Here is a 13,463-nt window from a genome sequence, read left to right on the forward strand (position 1 = left end):
CTGCTTAGCAGAGAGAAAGACTATAAATATTCAAGCAAAACTAAACATGTTGTGCTCCACTTTGATTGCTAAACTAATTACTGTCACTCTGCTATGCCAAGCTGCAACTCCGGGACTCTGACTGAGAACACAACCCAAAAAGGGAAGGCAAGCTAGTAAACGACCAAATGCAAAGAGACTGAGGCCTGGCTGGAGGACTGCCGTAAAACTTAGAGACTTTCATCAGACAAACAACGAGTCTGCTGTACCTAAACCAGTATAATTCCAGTTGCATTTTCCTCTCATGAAACTAAATTAATTAATTGTAACACTATCATGTACAATTGAAATGTTAATTGTTTAGTTTGCACACCTTGTGTGTGAAATAACGTTTTAGTGAAACTTGATGAAGTAACTATAAGTAATCTACCTCATAGCTGTATGAAGAATTTATTTTAAAGTAATCTTGCTATATCGATGAACAATTTCCTATTAGTAAGCTTTAGTGTGATCTATTGTAAGATTGTCTGAACCATTTCAGTTTAGGCTGTGTGTGTGAGTGTGTGTGTGTGTGTGTGTGTGTGTGTGTGTGTGTGTGTGTGAGTGTAAGCAGTGTCATGTTTCACTGGCCCTGCTAGCTGCTTTAACGCAGGCTGAGAGCTTTGACTTTATGACTGTTATGCTTAGAAAACTAAGAGATTGACTTAATGACTTTTGTGATTTCTGTTTAATATTTGTGTACTGAATACAATGCTACTATTGATGAAATATTCCTTGTGGTTAGAGTGTGTGGGTTCTTAGTAAATCCTCAATCTTGTAAAACATCAATTAAATAGTTTTTATAAGAGAACTAATCAATCAAGATAAAACTATAAACTCAATTATAGAATTGTTCTTAGCAGCTTCATGAAATGAGAAATGGGATTCCCTCTGTGTCATGGAATTCCTTTGCTAGTGTATCATGATGTAAGCCCTGGAGTGTGGGCTCAGTCTTCATGAAATGAGAAATGGAATTCCTTTGCTAGTGTCTCATGATGTAAGCCCTGGAGTGTGGGCTCAGTCTTCATGAAATGAGAAATGGAATTCCTTTGCTAGTGTCTCATGATGTAAGCCCTGGAGTGTGGGCTCAGTCTTCATGAAATGAGAAATGGAATTCCTTTGCTAGTGCATCATGATGTAAGCCCTGGAGTGTGGGCTCAGTCTTCATGAAATGAGAAATGGAATTCCTTTGCTAGTGTCTCATGATTTAAGCCCTGGAGTGTGGGCTCAGTCTTCATGAAATGAGAAATGGAATTCCTTTGCTAGTGTCTCATGATGTAAGCCCTGGAGTGTGGGCTCAGTCTTCATGAAATGAGAAATGGAATTCCTTTGCTAGTGTCTCATGATGTAAGCCCTGGAGTGTGGGCTCAGTCTTCATGAAATGAGAAATGGAATTCCTTTGCTAGTGTCTCATGATGTAAGCCCTGGAGTGTGGGCTCAGTCTTCATGAAATGAGAAATGGAATTAATTTGCTAGTGTCTCATGATGTAAGCCCTGGAGTGTGGGCTCAGTCTTCATGAAATGAGAAATGGAATTCCTTTGCTAGTGCATCATGATGTAAGCCCTGGAGTGTGGGCTCAGTCTTCATGAAATGAGAAATGGAATTCCTTTGCTAGTGTCTCATGATGTAAGCCCTGGAGTGTGGGCTCAGTCTTCATGAAATGAGAAATGGAATTCCTTTGCTAGTGTCTCATGATGTAAGCCCTGGAGTGTGGGCTCAGTCTTCATGAAATGAGAAATGGAATTCTTGCTAGTGCATCATGATGTAAGCCCTGGAGTGTGGGCTCAGTCTTCATGAAATGAGAAATGGAATTCCTTTGCTAGTGTCTCATGATGTAAGCCCTGGAGTGTGGGCTCAGTCTTCATGAAATGAGAAATGGAATTCCTTTGCTAGTGTCTCATGATGTAAGCCCTGGAGTGTGGGCTCAGTCTTCATGAAATGAGAAATGGAATTCCTTTGCTAGTGTCTCATGCTGTAAGCCCTGGAGTGTGGGCTCAGTCTTCATGAAATGAGAAATGGAATTCCTTTGCTAGTGTCTCATGATGTAAGCCCTGGAGTGTGGGCTCAGTCTTCATGAAATGAGAAATGGAATTCCTTTGCTAGTGCATCATGATGTAAGCCCTGGAGTGTGGGCTCAGTCTTCATGAAATGAGAAATGGAATTCCTTTGCTAGTGTATCATGATGTAAGCCCTGGAGTGTGGGCTCAGTCTTCATGAAATGAGAAATGGAATTCCTTTGCTAGTGTCTCATGATGTAAGCCCTGGAGTGTGGGCTCAGTCTTCATGAAATGAGAAATGGAATTCCTTTGCTAGTGTCTCATGCTGTAAGCCCTGGAGTGTGGGCTCAGTCTTCATGAAATGAGAAATGGAATTCCTTTGCTAGTGCATCATGATGTAAGCCCTGGAGTGTGGGCTTAGTCTTCATGAAATGAGAAATGGAATTCCTTTGCTAGTGTCTCATGATGTAAGCCCTGGAGTGTGGGCTCAGTCTTCTCTGCTGCCTGCTTGTTCTCAGTGTGTGAGTTTAGCTGCATTTCCAGTGTCCTGAGCTGGGCTTTGAACCCACTGGAGATGCAGCTGAGAACAAGCCAGACCCACGACTCAGGGGTTTTGTTTTAGATCAGATAACAAGATGAGAAACATATGCTTAACTCTGTTTTATTGTTTTTATTGATTTTTTTCTATGAATTTTATTAGGACTCAGAATCTCTTTGCATTCATTGTGTTGCAATTTAGACATTTTCACTTTATGTATTAAATAGCACAGATAAGTCTATTAGAAATAGACTACAACTCTGGCTAAAGGTTTTGCCTCACTCTGTGGAATGAACTAATTTTGCTTCATAAATTCGAATGAAATCTGCTGAATAATGTTACATTAACACATTGAATTACACACTGCTTTGTAGTTTTCCATATACTGAATGAAAAAGTGACATTTTGAAATCTATGATGAAGTACTGTACTACTATTATGGCATCCAGTAGACTTTTGTGATATCCTTGTGTAGTTTCTTTGATTACACAATGTTAAATAAAAGTTTTGAATTATGTTCATATAGTTGTTTTGTTTTTGTTTTGTTTTTAATTATACCAACAGATTCTAGGTGATGCTAAACTTTTGTGCGAGCTGTACATATAAATCAGCACTGCCATTACAGTAGAATGTTTAAAGCTTTATATATTGTGTATCAATTGCATTCTATAAGACAGTGTGAAGTGTAGATCATGCTATTAAAAGAGAACACCTTTACACATTTCACTATTCAGAAGCCACTAATAAACTTTGCATTGATTTTACACTGAACTGTTGTGAAGTGCTTTTTCTTTATTGCTTTACTGCTCGGCTCCAATATTTGTGCTGCCTGTCTAAGAGAAGAGAAGTCTATTAATCCAAACAGCATGCAGATTGATTTAGATTGGATCAGGAGCAATGGATCCTCAAACAGGTTTGCACTGTACAGGTATGTCATGCATGCGGAAATGGGAAAAACAAACAAACAAAATCCAGCATTACTTTAAAACATTAAGGTCACAGAAAATGACTGACAAATATTTAATTTAAAAAAAAAACCTTAAAGTATAAATCTTTATTTATTTTTTCATATATATATATATATATATATATATATATATATATATATATATATATATATAGATATATATATAGATGTCCCTTGTTATGCACGGTCTGCACTGTGGTGGTAAATATAAAACAGAGCTGCCCTTGTGTTGCTGTTTTAATTGGTGTTGAGGTAAATCCCACTACAGGGTGCTTCATGTGGACAGCCTTTGGAAACACATTTAGAAGCACGCTGCTGGAGTTTGATTACTAGAACATGTATTTTTAATGGTGTGAGGGTGAAATGATGCAAACAGTAACATGTAACAATAATAATCCTGGTTTGTTAACTTTAGTGTTTCGTTGTATTGGAACCCAAGGGCCGAAGCTGAAATGTATAGAAGGGGTTCAGACTGATACAAATGAACAAGGAAATGTCACTTACACTAACAAGGACCATATTGGAAAAGGAAACATAATTACACCACAGAAATCTAATAGCAGTGTTATTAATGTCCAAGAATAAACTGGATTGCTGGACTGCATTGAAAAAAATAAAAGTAAAAATTCTGCCATCTACTGGTCACTTTTATGAACTGATTCAAATATTAAATTCAGAATCTTTAACAAAAAGCCACATTTGTGTTTGAACTGGTTTCTCCTTAATATGTTTGAAATCATGTTTAAATATACTTTCAATGAAGTGTACCTTTGTTTCCTTCACTAGTTTTATTCTGCTGGTATCATTTTAAACACTGTAATAAAATCAACATTATTATGATGTTGTGTTTCTATATATTATGCTCTTTAAAAACACTTTTCTTGTTTTAAATGTTCAATAGGTTTTAATTGACTTGGGGTTACACTTCAAGTATGTTGTATGCTTAAAAATAATCTGTAATAATCTAGCCATCCGAGAGACACCGATGAGACACTGAACTAATGACCCATTAATGCTATGCCTAATACTAGAATGCCTATGCATCTTGGAGAGGGGCTTCAAGTGATTCATCTACATTAGCGCAGAGCTTCAAATCATACACGGCGTTCATTGCTTCATTGAGGCTTCAAATCATACACGGGGTTCATTGCATCATTCAGGCTTAAAATCATACACAGGGTTCATTGAGGCTTCGGATCAGTCACATGATTCAGTGATTCACTACTTCAGGTGATTCAAATGACCACTGCTTCATGTGAAGCAAGCAAATGACGTAACCCGCCTCGAACCATCTGAAGCAAACAGTGTTCCGCATGAAGCAACACATCACGTGATCTGACTGAACCAGAATCAATACAATGCTTCCTTGAAATATAGCCTAGATTACTCCTGGAAGGAAGCATGTATTATTTCTTTCTCTTTTTTTCAATTAGTTTATTTAAAAAATATCATAAAATATGATTCTTTTAGTTTTGCATTTTGGAAAATGTAATTATTATTTAAAATCTAAAACAAGTTCATACACGCACACTTCCTCACAGGAGTAGGGATTTGATCCTGCACTTCACAAGCATTTCTAATTACATGAGTTACTCACTTGTTGCACCACCGGGAAACTGGCTAATAAATGAAATATCAAATATCTTACTTGTTTCAATGTTAATTTTTGCAGCCGAGTACATCAGGTCAGATATGTCTCCCTTTCTAAAGCAACATGATCGTGTTTTCGATTGTACAACAATTTTACATTTCAAGTATGATAATGCATATGAGTGACTGGCTTTTTTGTTGGGTAATCAATCACATGTGTGGTTGATATATAAACAGATAACAGAGACATTATGAAATGTAACTTCATTTTGTAAGTCACAAATGACAGACAGCCTTAAAAAGCATGCTTTACGGTGTCTTTCATGTACTTTAGGCTACAGATCATAATTTCTAAATGCCAAGTTCCAGTGTGGAGTAGTGGTTAGGGCTCTGGATTCTTGACCGGAGGGTTATTGGTTCAATCCCAGGTGGGAGACACTGCTGCTGTACCCTTGAGCAAGATACTTTAAGAAAATACTGACCAACAGAACCAAAGATTCTAGTTTGTTTAATATAAACGGTGTGGATATCAAACTGCTTGCACACCCTGGTATGTTTTGACGTTGACCAACATGTGGAATCACAGGATTGGTAGATGTTTAGTTATTTAGTTTTTCTGTTTGAATAGTCGCTGCACACCCTTAAAAAGTGGAAGAAGAAGAATTATTTCACCTTAGTTTGACGACTTATATTTCATTGTGTATAAGAGGTATGTACGCTTTTTGTCACATTTGAGGTAAGAAAGTTTCGCAATCAAGGAAATGTGCCCATTACTGGACACATTCAAATAGACAATTGACCTCTAATACGTTAGGTTTTTAATCAAATTAGTTTCTTTACAAATGACATAAAAGGTCAAATAAATCACGCGCCTTGATAGATTGCATTCCTGAAACTGACAGCTCGGCACCGTTGGTTGTGCTTGATAGGAAACGGTGTTGTCGGAATGGGGGTATAGCTCAGTGGTAGAACATTTGACTACAGATCAAAAGGTCCCCGGTTCAAATCCGAATACTCCGTTTTTTAAATTAAAATACAAGTTGCATTTTATAATTTTTCATTTCAGCTGCAAAGGTACAAACAAGTGTTTTAAAGACAGCAACAAGGTACGGACGGGGTTTGAACCCGTGCTCTTCGGTTTACGAGACCGACGCCTTACCATTTGGCCACCGCACCCTTCATGACTGCAAATGAAATCGGAAGCTTGGACTCTATTGAGAAGGCTGCCCGGAAAGGCAATCTGCCTGGAAACCAACCTTACAGTTAACAGCTGAATGCCAAGGATGGGCAAAATAGTCACGGAAACTCTTTAAATAGAAAACATTGGTCTCCATATTTATTTAAAATACACATAGAAAATAGGTTGCCAGACATGTATTTTAAATAGAAATTAGTAAATACTATTTTGCAAATAGTATTTTTTTAAAACACTTGACACCATCTACCGGCTGTAGTATACACCCATTTTTTATTTATTGTTTTCATAATAATGAACTGAAAGTTTCAGTACTGCCTCAGTCAACAAGCCTGTCAGTAACCGTATTTTGATCCAAAAGAACTGGTACTTCTATAGCAATAATTACAATAGTTTTAGGCTGTCTTTCAAAATGAACTATTCTGGAGTTAAGAATCGTACATCTTTTACCAGAAACATTTTGTTTTACATTAAATGGATTTCATATTAGAGTGAAGCTATGGTCGCATTGCTGAGTAAGGAATGACCATAAAACAAGGCACATGCTAATTCTGAGGACACACTCGTTTTAGGTGTTAACCCTATTATTTGCAGCAGCAGCGATGCAATTTTAAAGCTTTTCACCATTTTTCAACTTTTTATTTACTTAAAACAAAATTGCAGCTTCTGCTCAATTTGTAATAAAGCAGTACTTGTTATATGATCCTGACAGTAATCGTAATATAATCAGAGCCTTCTGAGGACACAGACGATTCACTAATCAGAAATAGGAGTTCTACAGGTGCTGTCTGAAGAGGTGAGTCTTGAGGAGGAGCTGTTATCTGCTCTGATTATTGAATCGTATTTTGTCATATACTTGTATATTTTAGAACTGAAGTCATTGTATTTGATCTTGCTCTTATATGTATGAATACTTGAACTGTGATTCTTGAAATGTATTTTTGTTTACGATTGTAAGTCACTGTGGGTAACGGCGTCTGTGTCCTCAGAAGGCTCTGATTATATTACGATTACTGTCAGGATCATATAACAAGTACTGCTTTATTACAAATTGAGCAGAAACTGCATTTTTGTATTAAGTAAAAAAAAAAATTTGAAAAATGGTGAAAAGCTTTAAAATCGCATCGCTGCTGCTGCAAATAATAGGGTTAACACCTAAAACGAGTGTGTCCTCAGAATTAGCATGTGCCTTGTTTTATGGTCATTCCTTACTCAGCAATGCGACCATAGCTTCACTCTAATATGAAATCCATTTAAAAACAAAATGTTTCTGGTAAAAGATGTACGATTCTTAACTCCAGAGTAATTCATTTTCAGACAGCCTAAAACTACTGTAATTATTGCTATAGAAGTACCAGTTCTTTTGGATCAAAATACGGTTACTGACCTTGTTGACTGAGGCAGTACTGAAACTTTCAGTTCATTATTATGAAAACAATAAATAATAAATGGGTGTATACTACAGCCGGTAGATGGTGTCAAGTGTTTTAAAAAAATACTATTTGCAAAATAGTATTTACTCATTTCTATTTAAAATACATGTCTGGCAACCTATTTTCTATTTGTATTTTAAATAAATATGGAGACCAATGTTTTCTATCTAAAGAGTTTCCGAGACTATTTTGCCCATCCTTGGCATTCAGCTGTTAACTGTAAGGTTGGTTTCCAGGCAGATTCTCTTTCCGGGCAGCCTTCTCAATAGAGTCCAAGCTTCCCATTTCATTTGCAGTCATGAAGGGTGCGGTGGCCAAGTGGTAAACCGAAGATCACGGGTTCAATCCCCGTCCGTACCTTGTTGCTGTCTTTAAAACACTATTTGTTACTTGTTTGTACCTTTGCAGCTGAAATGAAAAATTCTATAATGCAACTTGTATTTTAATTTAAATAAAAATGGGGATATATTGTGAGAAGTGTCGAATTTAAATCAAGGGAAGTAATGTGCAAAGAAGAGCAACCAGAATTATCCCGGGTTTAAAAGGCATGTCGTATGCAGACAGGCTCAAAGAATTTAATCTGTTCAGTCTTGAACAAAGACGACTACGCGGTGATCTGATTCAAGCATTCAAAATCCTAAAAGGTATAGACAATGTTGACCCAGGGGACTTTTTCAACCTGAAAAAAGAAACAAGGACCAGGGGTCACAAATGGAGATTAGATAAAGGGGCATTCAGAACAGAAAATAAGAGACACTTTTTTACACAGAGAATTGTGAAGGTCTGGAACCAACTCCCCAGTAATGTTGTTGAAGCTGACACCCTGGGATCCTTCAAGAAGCTGCTGATGAGATTCTGGGATCAATAAGCTACTAACAACCAAACGAGCAAGATGGGCTGAATGGCCTCCTCTCGTTTGTAAACTTTCTTATGTTCTAGCTCTGTTATGCTAAAGTAATCATTTAATATACTCGCTATTTTTTTTCCTTCGTCTGTGATTTTGCCGTTTGTGTCTCTTAGACATTTAACCTCCTCTCTTACTGTTATAATATTGGAAAAACGTTTTGGAATTGGTTTTAGCCCCCTTAGCAATGTTCATTTCTGTCTCTCTCTTAGCCTTTCTAACTTCCTTTTTGACTTGTGTTTGCAGTTCCAAACAGGAGGAGGGGCAAACACTGTTGCAGCAGCAAAGGTCATTCAAAATGATCTCGAGAGCATTCAGAACTGGGCAGACACATGGCAAATGACATTTAATAGAGGTAAGTGGAAGGTGCTGCACGCAGGCAATACATTTCTCCCCCCTTCCTTTCTATATTGGTTAATTGTGGGCTCTAGGTTTTTATTTAACATCGCTGAGTCCCTTGTCCCTGTGGATTGCAACCACAATGTAGAAACATCTAGAGAATGGATGGGAATGGGCAATAAACATCACTGCTGTTTCTCTTAAAGCGTGTTTATTTATTTCTAATACTGGACCCTGTCTTAATACTGTATCACATTCTGAATATGAATATAGCTGAATTATTCATTGTAGGTAATGCTTAGAATACCAGATACATATTTAGCATTCAAAAGCAATCCATGTGATTTCTTTACCAGTCGTTCATTATTTTGTGTATCAGCCTCCACACAAAGCCGAGCGCAGTGCGGTATACTGTAATGATGCTGCAGTCAGTCTGCCCGGACTGCACCTGAACCATCTTAAAAACACGAAGCCTCCAATAAGCTCATTTGTAAAAGTTAGTAAAGAATGGCGCTATATAATCTAAGGAAGCTGAATGTGAACTCCTAGCTGGAGCAACGAGAGAGGGAGAGAGGGGGCGGGGCAGAGAAGGAGGCGGAGACGCTGCTAGGCAACCGGCTCCTGAACATTCCACTCCGCTGAGCAGAGACCGTTAGGATTTAAAAATGCCAAAGTTCCGAGCGCCGTTAGTATGGGCTGCCAGAAATGAGGAGAAAATAAATACAGCTTTTTATAAATGTGTGCATTCAGATATCATTTAGAAATCTACTTACAACATTTAACAGTTAGCTTAATATTTAAATAAATCTTAAATCTCTTAGCAAGATTTAACATTTAGCTAAATAGTTAAATAAATCTTAAATCTCTTAGCAAGATTTAACATTTAGCTAAATAGTTAAATAAATCTTAAATCTCCTAGCTAGATTTAACAGTTAGCTAAATATTTAAATAAATCTTAAATCTCTTAGCTAGATTTAACATTTAGCTAAATAGTTAAATAAAGCTTAAATCTCTCAGCTAGATTTAACAGTTAGCTAAATATTTAACTGGCAGCTAAAGTGCATAGCATAAGTGTACCTGTGTGTGTGTCACTACCTGTGTGTGTGTGTGTGTCAGTACCTGTGTGTGTGTGTGTGTGTGTGTGCGTGTGTGTGTCAGTCAGTACCTGTGTGTGTGTATGTCAGTACCTGTGTGTGTGTGTGTGTGTGTCCGTACCTGTGTGTGTGTATGTCAGTACCTGTGTGTGTGTGTGTGTGTGTCCGTACCTGTGTGTGTGTGTGTGTGTGTGTGTGTGTGTGCGGGTCACTACCTGTGTGTGTGTGTGTGTGTGCGTGCGCATGCATGCGTCAGTACCTGTGTGTCTCTAGGAGATATATTTTTTGTCTCAAGTCCCCTCCCATGCTCCGTTCATAACTGATGTAAAACTAAAACAACTCCTCAGAACTATTCATGACGAGGGACATGTTAATAAAAACATAAACCATGGCGATTGTGTTGATAAAGATATCGCAGGAATAAGTCCAGGCAGCCGAATGCCAGGGAAAGTGACACGTTGTGTTTTAAACCTGTCAGCGAGCTCGGCTCTGAAGAACAACAAAACACAAAACAAGAGACGAACATCGAGGGCCTGTCAAATTTGAAAATTCATTTATTACATTTCTCTTCATAGAATCCTCTGTAAGGTTAACATACAACCAGTCATATACAGAACAAGAGATTTTGATAATTTACTCTAGTTTTTGATAAAAAAAAAAAAAAAAAATTAGTAATATTTGTAAAACTTCCATCCTTTCCACAAGTCTCAAAACACCTGAACCGTGCCGTCTGAAGATATCCCTGTGTCTCTATCAGATGAATCTATAACAGCACAGCAGCTCAAATTAAAATGTGCATCGCTGCCCGAACCCAGAGACTGTCTATCACATGTCTGCAAACCTCAAGCCTAGAGGCCGTCCCAAACTGCACAGAACAGCGGAAATCTGAAGAGAATCTGTAACCTGCAGAGGGAGTATCTTACCTGTTTAGTATTTGAATGATAAAAATGGAAATCAAGTAAACATACTATCAAACTCTTTACAGGCGAAGCACTTCCAATGTAACATATCAGGCCTTTTTGTCAGTAAAATCTTTATACGCTGTCAAACAAAAACAAGACTTCTCATTGGGTCACGTTTTCAAACCCTCAACTCCAGCCTTTATGAACTCCTACTTCTTAAAAGGAGACACAACGTCTGTCGATTTCACAAAACTAGAACCGAGCAGCTGAGTTCATGTATTCCAGGTCACTTTAGCGGTCCGTTTGTGATAATTCCGATGACGATGTCGCTGAGGAAGATGGCGGCTCCCTGGAGGAGTGTGAATTCCCAGGAATTCACTCCTCCACAGATTCGGACCGTCTCTACTCCAGACCGACTGGTTAATTGCAATCCCAAAACACCACTTCCGAGAGACTTCCTTAAAAACAAAGTGCTTGATTACTTTCCCATAAACTGATTTCCTCGTCAATTTCAAAGATCGCAGGTTAATCAGGAACTTAATACTCTATCACATTCTGAATATGAATATAGCTGAGTTATTAATTGTAGGTAATACTTAGAATACCAGATACACAATTACCATTAAAAAGCAATCCAAGTGATTTCTTTACCAGTCGTTCATTATTTTGTGTATCAGCCTCCACACAAAGCCGAGCGCAGTGCGGTATACTGTAATGATGCTGCAGTCAGTCTGCCCGGACTGCACCTGAACCATCTTAAAAACACGAAGCCTCCAATAAGCTCATTTGTAAAAGTTAGTAAAGAATGGCGCTATATAATCTAAGGAAGCTGAATGTGAACTCCTAGCTGGAGCAACGAGAGAGGGAGAGAGGGGGCGGGGCAGAGAAGGAGGCGGAGACGCTGCTAGGCAACTGGCTCCTGAACATTCCACTCCGCTGAGCAGAGACCGTTAGGATTTAAAAATGCGAAAGTTCCGAGCGCCGTTAGTATGGGCTGCCAGAAATGAGGAGAAAATAAATACAGCTTTTTAGAAATGTGTGCATTCAGATATCATTTAGAAATCTAGTTACAACATTTAACAGTTAGCTAAATATTTAACTAAATATTAAATCTCTTAACTAGATTTAACATTTAGGTAAATATTTAACTGGCTGCTAAATCTGAATATTTAACAATTAGCATAACATAATTGTACCTCTGTGTGTGTGTGTGTCTCAGTGTGTGTGTGTCTCAGTGTGTGTGTGTGTCTCAGTGTGTGTCTGTGTGTTTGTGTCTGTCTCAGTGTGTGTGTGTCTGTGTGTGTGTGTCAGTGTGTGTGTGTCAGTGTGTGTGTGTGTGTCTCAGTGTGTGTGTGTCTCTGTCTCAGTGTGTGTGTGTGTCTCAGTGTGTGTGTGTGTCTCAGTGTGTGTTTCAGTGTGTGTGTGTCTGTGTCTCAGTGTGTGTGTGTCTCAGTGTGTGAGTGTTTCAGTGTGTGAGTGTCTGTGTCTCAGTGTGTGTGTTTCAGTGTGTGTGTGTCTGTGTCTCAGTGTGTGTCTCTTGGTATGTGTGTGTGTGTGTGTGTGTGCGTGTGTGTGTGACTGACACACGCGCGCGCACAAGGATCACAGAGAAGTTTGATGCCAAATGAATTATTTTTATTTAAGAACAATAATAAACAAAAAGCTAATTGAACAAAATATCAAACAATTTGAGGAAAGAAAAAGTGGAAACCAAAAAGAACTATTTATAGTCACCTAATCACAGGTACTGACTCCAATAACTGAGTCCAACCACAGAGCTGCAAAACTGCCCTCTGATCTGCACAAAAAGACGATCCTGACTGAACAAAACTAACAGCCTTTATACCCTTCCAGACCTCCCCCTCCTCCAGAATAAACCATTCTGCAGGTGGGTATATAGAAACAAACCAGAAAACAGTTATCAATAATAAATAAAGTATTCAAAAAGAAACAAATCAATGAATATATATATATACATTAATCTAACACGTGCATTAAAACTATGCTTTAAAACAAGCAGAGGGAAACATACTTAAAATCAGCTGTCCCCCCTTTCAATATCTTCTACAGGTACTGCCCTGACTACAGGAAGTCAGTACTCAGGGAAGTCAATAAAAGCTTCCCTCACCAACATGGCTGCTTCCCCACTTCCTGTCAAGATGGAGGACCTCACCACCACACCCAACTCAGGTTACCTGAACCATTGCATATCAGTTTATCTCAACAATAGTACTGCAATACATTGTTCTGGAAGTGTGCTCCTTTCCAAACCAGCTCTCTAAACCGTACTCTTCATTAACCTTTCTTTTGTTGTTCAGGACACTCCCAACCACAGGCCTCCAGTCCCCGTACAACAGGGAAGTGAATTTTGTTTTTATTATTTTCCTTACTAGACACAAGGATCAGCAACACCATACAAAAACAGATTAAAAACATTTGCAGTAAATGTCCAGATACATACTGAGACAATGTGAGGGTCTCCTCC

The 13,463-nt window shown here is 38.2% G+C and overlaps 2 protein-coding genes and 1 non-coding gene across 4 annotated transcripts in view; all 3 read right to left on the minus strand.

Annotated features, from left to right (window-relative positions):
- Positions 1 to 13,463, minus strand: part of LOC117965878 (zinc finger protein 501-like) — a 628,111-nt gene that overhangs the window by 589,423 nt on the left and 25,225 nt on the right. The window lies entirely within an intron of this gene.
- LOC131722023 (zinc finger protein OZF-like) overlaps positions 1 to 13,463 on the minus strand; it is a 307,153-nt gene that overhangs the window by 230,616 nt on the left and 63,074 nt on the right. The window lies entirely within an intron of this gene.
- Positions 6,216 to 6,287, minus strand: trnat-cgu (transfer RNA threonine (anticodon CGU)). Its single transcript has one exon. It is a non-coding gene; the product is annotated as a tRNA-Thr (tRNA).

This window comes from Acipenser ruthenus, chromosome 50, assembly GCF_902713425.1.
Source record: "Acipenser ruthenus chromosome 50, fAciRut3.2 maternal haplotype, whole genome shotgun sequence".
Classification (NCBI taxonomy): Eukaryota; Metazoa; Chordata; class Actinopteri; order Acipenseriformes; family Acipenseridae; genus Acipenser; species Acipenser ruthenus.